The sequence below is a fragment of the Phascolarctos cinereus genome, unplaced genomic scaffold (genome assembly GCF_003287225.1).
Source record: "Phascolarctos cinereus isolate Bilbo 61053 unplaced genomic scaffold, phaCin_HiC Scaffold_2;HRSCAF=192, whole genome shotgun sequence".
Taxonomy (NCBI): Eukaryota; Metazoa; Chordata; class Mammalia; order Diprotodontia; family Phascolarctidae; genus Phascolarctos; species Phascolarctos cinereus.
The window spans coordinates 36225377-36234908 of NW_027555625.1; positions in this window are offsets into that span (position 1 = coordinate 36225377).

The window sequence follows — 9532 nt, forward strand, 5'->3', positions numbered from 1 at the left end:
ATATGACTTATAATAATCTTATTTATTAATCTTACATGGTTTGCCCTAGTTAACCTGACCCATATTTCATAACATACTTTACGGCCATTGCGCTCCATGGGAATTAGTCACCATTGTTTTTATTGATATAACCTTTGTGACAGTGATTCTCATGACTTGAAGATCCTGGGTAGGCCTGGGGAAATTTTCTCCCCAGATTTTCTTCCCCTTTTTGGGCTTGTAACCTCAGCTAAGGCATAGTGGATACAGAGATGGCCCTGGAGTCAGGAAGTCCTGGGTTCAAATTCTGCTTCTGTTACATACTGACTATATGATTGTAAACAAGCCCCCTCACCAACCTCTCTTTATCTTCAGGCAACTGTGTAAGAAATAATTTACAGAATATCTGCCAATCTGTATCAATGGAGGGAGTTTCATTGTTCAGAGTTCTCTACACTGATGAAATCACAGGTCTGATTCCTTCCCCACCTCAACTGCCCCTTCTCCCCCAAAAAACAACCAAGAAATCTAGGGAGATACACACACATGCACACACACGCACACGCACACACACACACACATAAGAAGCCTCGACAAAAGGAGATGGTTTCCCCCTCTTGAACTACAGTTCATAATACCTCAGAAGAAAGCTTTGATAAAAGGTAGAAAATGAAGTAGAAACCCTTGAATAAGCAACCATTAGCCCCACAAATATACATAAATCTCAGGGTCACTTACAATCCTGATTAGAAGGGGTTCTCCTGGAGAGTTTCCCTACCCAGTCCTTGTTTCTGGCTCCTACTTTCTGTAGGTTCAAGGTAGGGACAATGAGGTAGTTTCTCTTTCCTGCTTTCTGCCCCCTCTCTTCCTCTTTTAATTCTGCTGTTCTTCCTTGTTCTCCCCAGAGGCTTAACTAGAAATTCTGGGGCCTTGGTGGGGTACCCCAAACAGTGCCCAGTATGAACACACCAGAAGTATGAAAGGGGGAATACAAATTAACTCTGAACGAAATTCAGTTTGGAGGCAGCCTTAGCACTTATAACACCAGGCACTCCCTGTAGAGAGACCCCAGAAGAGGAGGTAATTTCCTGGGGGGCTGCTGGACGGAGAAGGCGCAGGGTGGAGTTGGACCAGGAAAGAACCTAGCTGAAGTGCAGTTGATGTGCAGAATTAAGCCATCCGGTGATTCTTGATGTCTAGGTGCTGAAGACAGTTATTTCTACCTGTTGGAAAAGGTGCTGTCAGTCTTGAGGTTTAGGGGTTCAGGGTGCTGGGACTCCAAAATCACAACACGCAGGTCCTACCAGAAAGAATTCAACCCAAGCCTTCTTTCAGCCAAAGACATGGTTTATTAGAACATTCATCATGTTGGGCAGACTCTTACAGAGTCTGAACATTAGTGAGTTACCAGCTAGATTTTTAAGAATCTGAGCACCTTAATGGAGACAAGAGGGACTTTATATACAGAAAGGCTATGAAGAGATCTAGGAGTGGCCAAGTAAGCTGGGGTGAACTGGAAGAGGGGTCTAAGGAGGATGGGAGTGGCCAGTAAGCTGGGGTGAACAGAATGCCTGGGACCTGGACCACATGGCCCACGGAGAATGGAGCATAGCTAGGTTTAAGGGTGGGAAGTGGCCTGGAGCCATAGGGAGGTAAGACAATGGAGAGCTAGGCTAGGTTAAGTGTAACAGACAATTGGGAGATTGGGCATAACCACAGTGAAAGGCCAGTTGATGGGATCATAGCCTCAGGTGAATGTCAGAGATATGGCCATGTGGGAAAGTCTAGGGTTTTTCCTTTCTGGGTCCAGATCCCAACCCCATCACCAGTGCCCTCTAAAGGCTGGTGTCCTGGGGCAAAGCCCTGATCACCCTGTCCTGGTTATAGTTCTGACCCTCTCCATTGGTTAAGCAAGGTGAAGCTCCCACCTTTCAGTTCCCCATGTTCCATACACAAGAAGGACAAAACCTGTAGATTCCTTTTTTTTTCTCTCCTAGCACCACTTCAGTCCCAATGAAAGGAGAGTAAAACCAAAGCAGACTCCTCTGGGGACACTGACTTTACTATAAGTGACACATGCAGTCACTCATTTTCCATCCTGCAGTGGTAGTCTTTTTAACAGATCATTTTCTTCTGTTAGTTTTTGTACTACCTTCTTCAATTGGCCAATTGTATTTTTAAGGGATTTGTTTTCTTCAGTGTACTTTTCCCCAGTTGGCCAGTTGTGTTTTTTAGGGACTTGTTTTCTTCAGTGTACTTTTTTTCCAATTGGCCAAGGACTCTTCTACCTCTCTCATTTGACTTTTAAAATCCTTCTTGAGCTCTTCTAAGAAGGCTTTTTGGGCTTCAGACCAGTTCATATTCCCTTTTGATGTTGTAGATGTGGGTTTGTTGACAATGTTGTCCTCTTCAGAATTTCTTTCTTGATCTTTACTCTTCTCATAATATGAGTCTATGGTACATTTCTTTTTACTCATGGTGTTTCTTTATTCCCTGCCCTTTAAAGACATTGAGCTCTCCTGCTGAGGAGCAGAGGGCACTGACCCAAGCTTCTTGTGTTGGGAGCCTGGGTCTTGGTCACTGGCTTTGTGTGCTGGGGATTCTTATGTTGGCAATTGTAGGCTGTAGGGTTCTGGCAGCTTACCTGGTGTTGGGCTGGAATCAGCAAGGCTGGGACTTTAGGAAGACTCTAGGTTGCTTTTTTCAGCTCTTTTCAGATGAATGCTGCAGGGTGTTTATCAGCCTGGGGCCCTTTGTAGTGCTGCTTCTTATTTTGCTGAGGCACTGGGATCTTCTCCTGGTGTGCTAAAGTGGGTCTGTCCACTAGCTGGCTGGGGGGCCTCCTGTTCTGTACTGTCCCCCTTCCCCCAGGGCAAGAGGGGCCTTTCCCTTTAATCCCTCAAGCTGCCTGGGCTACTGCTCTGCTGCTCCCCGTCTTTCTTCTGATTCAGCTGTTCCAGGGTTTTTTTCTGGGGTGATATTTTCTGGGTTTTCAGAGGTTGATAGGGGAGGGTGAGAGTGACTACTTTTTACTCCGCCATCTTGGCTCCCGGAATTGAAAGTCCTGCAGTGATAGTCTTCTTTAGAAGGCAGTGTGGTGTAATACCTAGAGCAGAAAACCTGGGTTCAGATCCCACCACTGACACATACTAGGTACATAATCTCTTACAAGTCACAAGTTGAAGACAATCAACTCCCAATGACAATTTCTTCATCTTTAAATTGGACAAAATAATACTTACGGATACCTACCTCATAAGGTTGGGAAGCCCAAATGAGATAATCTACATACTCGATAACTTTGAAATACTGAATAAATGGTAGCTATTACTAATTATTATTGTTATTGTTATTCATCTCAGGTGAGAGACAAAGGCAGAAAATCTGAAGAGTAATCATTCCAGCCCCATTCCCCTCTCCCCAGCCCCAGTACCCCATCCCTTATATAGAAGGGGGTCAGATCACTGGGTGGTGGGGCTCTGAGAGGATGAAAGTAAAGAGCTGTAATAGGCACTCCCCAAAAGTGGGGAAGAGGCCACCATGTGCTTTGTCCACGGAACATGGGATGTAAAATCAGCCAAGCTGGCTCCCAGTCCTACCACTTAGCTTTATCATCTTCAGGAGGTGACCGACCCACTCTGTCTTTGTGTAATGAGGGAGTGAGATCAGATGGATGATGTCAAGGTCCTTTCCAGCTCCAACATTCTATGATTTGGGGGGACAAGGAGCTGGGTGGATGTGTTGAACTCTGGGGCTCTCTCCAGGCATCCAAAGGGGCATCACATGGAAGAGGGATGGATTCACCTGTTGTTGGCCCCAGAGGCAGAACCAGGTGGAAGTTACAGAGAAGGAGATTTAGGCTGGATGGCAGGAAATATGTGCCAACAGTAGGAGATGTAGAAAATGTGTCCTCAGCTCTGCCTCTCACCTCCATGTTTCCCACATCTGACTCTCAGAACCTCTGGCTTTCTTCAGGACTCTGTTCAAATGCTGACTTCAGCAGAAGATTCCTGGTCCTCCCAGAAGCAAGTGCTGAATGCCCTTGCCATGCTCCCCCTCTGATGTTACCTTTCAGCTACTCTGTGTGTATCTGGTAGGTACCTATGTATTCACATGGTGTCTCCTTCATTAGAAAGTCAGCTCAGTCTTTGCTTCCCCAATAATTAGCTCTTGGCAGGCCTGGCATAGGACAAGTGCTTAATAAATCCTCTATTGCTCTCCAGGCTGCCCTGCTGACCCATCTCTGCCCAATTCCTCCTCTATAGCTCACTTTTATGTGTCCTCTCCCCCCAGTAAAGTGTAAGCTCCTTGAGGGCAGGGACTGGTTTTTTGCTCCTATTTGTATTCCCAGTCTTTCGCCATGGCACATGGTATGGCTTCAACAAGGCTTGTTGATTGACCGACTGCTTGTTCCTTGATCGAGAGGCACTTTGGAGACACTTCATTTGCACATCAGTTTTGTACTTTCTTAACAATTCACAAGATCCGGACCTTCTGGTCAGCCAGGGATAGCTCTTTCATCTCCTCAGGTTCAAGGATGGTCCTGTCCATTGTCCCCTCCAGGAGATACCAGTCAATCAACATTTATTAAGTGCCTGCTATGTGCCAGGCACTGTGCTGATACTGGCAGAAACAATCTCCCTCTATGTGGCAGGCATTAAGTTGGGAACCCATGGGCAGATATTAGAAGGCTCACAGGGCAGCTGTCAACACTGGAAGTGCCTGTTTCAGAATTGTGTAGACCTGTGCTCAGGAAAGAAACAGAAAGGTGGAGGGAAACAGCCATAGACTCGGGCTGCTGGACAAGCACGTGCTGTCTGCCTTTGCCAAGTGTTCATACTGGGAGCTACCATGCCTCTAGGGGGGGATGGAAGAGAGGGAAATCCCTCCCCTGCCTTGCTGGAAGTCCAGGCTGGAGCTGGACAGTGTCCAAAGAGAGAGAGGGCCAGAGCTGTTTCTTCTTAAAGCCTGCTAAGGGGAGAGGTGTCTCCCCAAAGAGTCCAACCCCCAGGATACTTGGTGGCCAATCCCTTTTGACACAATCTCTCAGAATGGGAAAGGAAAGGAACAAGTATTTATTAAGCACCTACTATGTGCCAGGCATTGAGCTCAGCACTTTACAAATATCATCTCATTTGATCTTCACAACAATGCTGGGAGAGAGGAGCTAAGTGGCTCAGTGGGTAGAGCACTGTCCCTGGAGTCAGGAGGACCTGAGTTCAAATCCGGCCTCAGACACATAACACTCACTAGCTGTGTGACCCTGGGTAAGTCATTTAACCCCACTGCCTAGCAAAAAACAAAAACAAAAACAAAAAACAACAACGCTGGGAGGTTGGTGCTACTATTATCACCCCCCCCATCTTACAGTTGAGGAAACTGAGGCAGTTACATGACTTGCCCAGGGTCACACAACTAGTATCTGAAGCCAAATTTGAACTCAGGTCTTCCAGACTCCAGGCCCAGCACTCTGTCCCCATCACCATCTAGACTCCATTTGCTGCATTATCTCAGCAAAGTGAAGACCTTGTGCCTCACTCAGCAAGAAGCCAAAAAACAGGTTCATTTCTCTAGAGCCAGCACGCACGCCCAGCTCCATGGAATCACCCCTGTTGTTTTCATCTCCTGGTATCCACAGTCAATATCAGACTGGACAGTATGACGTGGTACCACGGTCAGTCTGCACCATCTACGCCCACAGACAGATGGCTACTTCTGATCCCGAAGAGCCAGAGATCCTTCTCTCCTCTTTCCCTCCTGCCCATTGCCATGGCCATGCAATGAAGCTCCAGGTGGTCCTTCCCAATCTGAGTACCAGGTAGTGAGAGAAATTATTATTTCTCTCTCATATTAATCATCAGTTATCAAATTAGGACCAGGATTTTTTTGGAACTCTGTAGGTTGTTCAGTCTCTGAAGGGCATTGCTGATAAGAGATTGAATTAACTTTCTCCTCCATCTTGTTTAGACCCTGTCCAATCTTACAAGGAATCTAATCAAGCCCATCTGCTCTACACAGGTTTGGGTGGGGATACATTCTTTGCTTAGATCCCCAAGGCTGGGCAATTTAGAGGTAAATGATGTAATCAGTTATATTCCCCCCACACACACACCCTAGGCCCTCGTTAAAATACCTTTCATCTTAATATTAACTTTTTTTCATTAATTGTTAATCAATCAGAATTGATTGCCACCCTCAGAACACCCACTCTTCCAAGGGCATATAAACTGTGAGCCCACTGCCATGATTCATCTTTGGTCTGATAGATGGCCAAATGACCATTCCTTTTATTAGTAAAATGAATAATTCCTCAGGAACTTATGTCTTGAACTTTTTAAACACCACAGTAGCATGATGGCTGGACCACTAGAAGCAGTGAGAAGTCCAACTCAAGATGGTCAGAGATGATATTAGGGGACAGGATCTTAGCATTTAGAGGCCATCTTGTCCAACCCTTTGTCCTACAAAGGGGGAAACCAAGGCCCATAGAGCTTAAATGACTGGACCAATTAAAAAAACCCAAAAAACAGGAAGTGGCAGAACTAAGATTTGAACCCAAGGCCTCTGAATTTCAGGGCAGCTACTTGGTGCAGTGGATAGAGTGCCAGGCCTAGAGTCAGGAAGATCTGAGTTCCAATCTGGTTTCAGACACCTGCTAGCTGTGTAACCCTGGGCAAGTCACCTAAACCTGTTTGCCTCAGTGTTCTCATCTGTAAAGTGAGCTGGAGAAGGGAATGGCAAACCACTCCAGTGTCTCTGCCAAGAAAACCCCAAACAGGGTCAAGGAGAATCCGACAGCACTGCAATGACTGAACAACAAAAGTCCTCCACCTTATCCATCTCCCACTAGTGTTCAATTTCCAGGTTCATGATCTTCGGAATTCCCTCATTTGATCACAATCTACCATCATTCTACTTCTCCCTCTGCCTTGCGACCCTTTACATGATTCTTCCTCATCGCAATCTCCAATTCCTTCACCTCTCATTTCTTCCTCATGCCATCACCCCTGCACTGGCTACATTCTCTTCCTTTCCTTATCTTGACCCCTTTGGGATCCTGTTCAGCTCTACACCATCTTCTTGCCCCACCTTCCTATCAAGTATCCTGCCCTGCCAACCTTCAGCAGGGCATTTGTTCTTATTGGAGAGTCAATTCAGCAGTGTCGAGCCTTTCGTGGCCCCATCTGGGGTTTTCTTGGCAGACACAAGAGTGATTTGCCATTTCCTTCTCCAGCTCATTTTATAGATGAGGAAATTGAGGCAAGAATGGTTAAGTGACTTGTCCAGGGTCACACAAGTAGTGTGTCTGAGTCTGGATTTGAACTCAGATCTTCTTGACTCCAGGCCTGGCACTCTATCTAGTTTAATATCTAACTGATATAAAATATACCTGTTACTCACTCCCAGTATACAATATTCACCAGCTTGGCATGTGCTGCTGAACAGAGCTGAAGAAATAAAAATTATTTTTAAAAAAGATTTAGAATAAACCTTTTAAAATGTGTTTTAGATTTTTTGTCAGGAATATAGGTCAAGTTGCCTGGTCTATAGTTTGCAGGGTTCATCCTCTATCCCTTTTTGAAAACTCCTTCTCATGATTTAGATGTAAAGGGTGAGACCATAAACAAATTAGGAGAGCAAGAAATAGTTTACCTGTCAGATCCATGGAGAAGGGAAGAATTTATGACCAAACAAGAGACAGAGAATATTATGAAATAAAAAATGTTTAATTTTGATTACATTAAATTGAAAGGTTTTTGCACAAACAAAACCAATGCAACCAAGATTAGGAGGGAAGCAGAAAACTGGGAAAGAAATTTTACAACCAGTGTTTCTGATAAAGGCCTCATTTCTAAAATATATAGAGAACTGAGTCAAATGTATAACAATACAAGTCATTCCCTTATTGATAAATGCTCAAAGGATATGAACAGAGAGTTTTCAGATGGATATCAAAGCTAACTATAGTTATATGAAAATGCTCTAAATCACTATTGATTAGAGAATGCAAATTCAAACAACTCTGAGGTGCCACCTCTCACCTATCTGATTGGCTTATATGGCAGAAAAAGAAAATAATGCTGGAGAAGATGTGGGAAAATTGGGGCACTAAAGAACTGTTGGTGGAGTTATGAACTGATCCAATCATTCTGGAGAGCAATTTGAACTATGCCCAAAAGGCCATCAAACCGTGAAGACCCTTTGATCCAGCAATGCCGTTTCTAAGTTTGTATCCCAAAGAGATCATAAAAATGGGGAAAAAAGACCCACACGGACAAAAATATTTATGGCAGCTCTTTTTGTGGTGGCAAAGAATTGGAAATTGTGGGATGCCCATCAGTTGGGGAATGGCTGAGCAAGCTGTGGTATATGAATGTAATGGAATACTATTGTTCCATAAGAAATGATGAGCAGGTTCAGGAAAAACCTGGAAAGACCTGCATGAACTGATGCTGAGTGAAGTGAGCAGAACCAGGAGAACATTGTACATAGTAACAGCCACATTGGGCAATCCACTTTGACAGACTTAGCTATTCTCAGATCCAAGACAACTCCACAAGACTGCTGGTGGAAAATGCTGTCCACATCCAGAGAAGGGCTACGGAGTCTAAAGGCAAAGGAAAGCGTGTTGTTTTCATTGCTGTCCCGGTTGCTTTTCCCTTTGGTACTAGTTTTGTTTCTTTATATGACTAATGTAGAAAAATAGGTTTAACGTGATTGCACATGTATAACATATCACATTGCTTAGAGAAGAGAGATGGGAAGCAGGGAGAAAAATTTGGAACTCGAAATCTAATAAAAAATGAATGTTGAAAACAATAAAGAAAAAAGAGAATTTCTTCTCCAAGTCAGTAGGGTAGCAGTCTTTCCGCCAGGTCTGATGGTATCACATCTACCAGATTTCTCAGCCCCCTAGAATGTGGCTGGTCCTGGAGGAGGGACTTAATGCCACTGCGCCAAATGCTGCCTGATCCCCAGGTCCCCCCTCCTCGTTAACTATTTTCATTTTATAGTAATAAGACAGCTAGCTTTAAGGTTTGTAAAGCACTTTATGAACACCATATCACTTAATCCTTATGACAACTCTTTGCACTTTTTACCACACTTCCCTTAACAGATGAGGAAACTGAGACCCATGGGTCTTTTTTTGGGGGGGGGTTTGGGGAGATGGAAGTCAGGAATTCTATTACCTCCATCCAGTCCCCACCCCATCCCACCCCACCCTAATACTATCAGCCACGTGCATTCTGCTCCACTTAGGATGTTAATTCCTGGAGGTCCGGACTGAGTCTGTTCTTGTGTCTGTTGTATCCCCAGCCCTTAAGCATGGTGCCTGGCGCTTAATAAATGCTTTTCTCCTATTCATTTATAAAGTGCTCTACGTTAGCTATGACAGAAATGGGATTTAAACTCCAGTCAACAAACCGCCTGGGATAATAATAGTGAGCATTTCTACAGCACTTTTGCAGATGTGATCTCTTTTTGTCCTGGCAACAACCCTGAGAGGTAGGCACTATTGCCCCCATTTTACAGATGAGGAAACTGAGGCTGA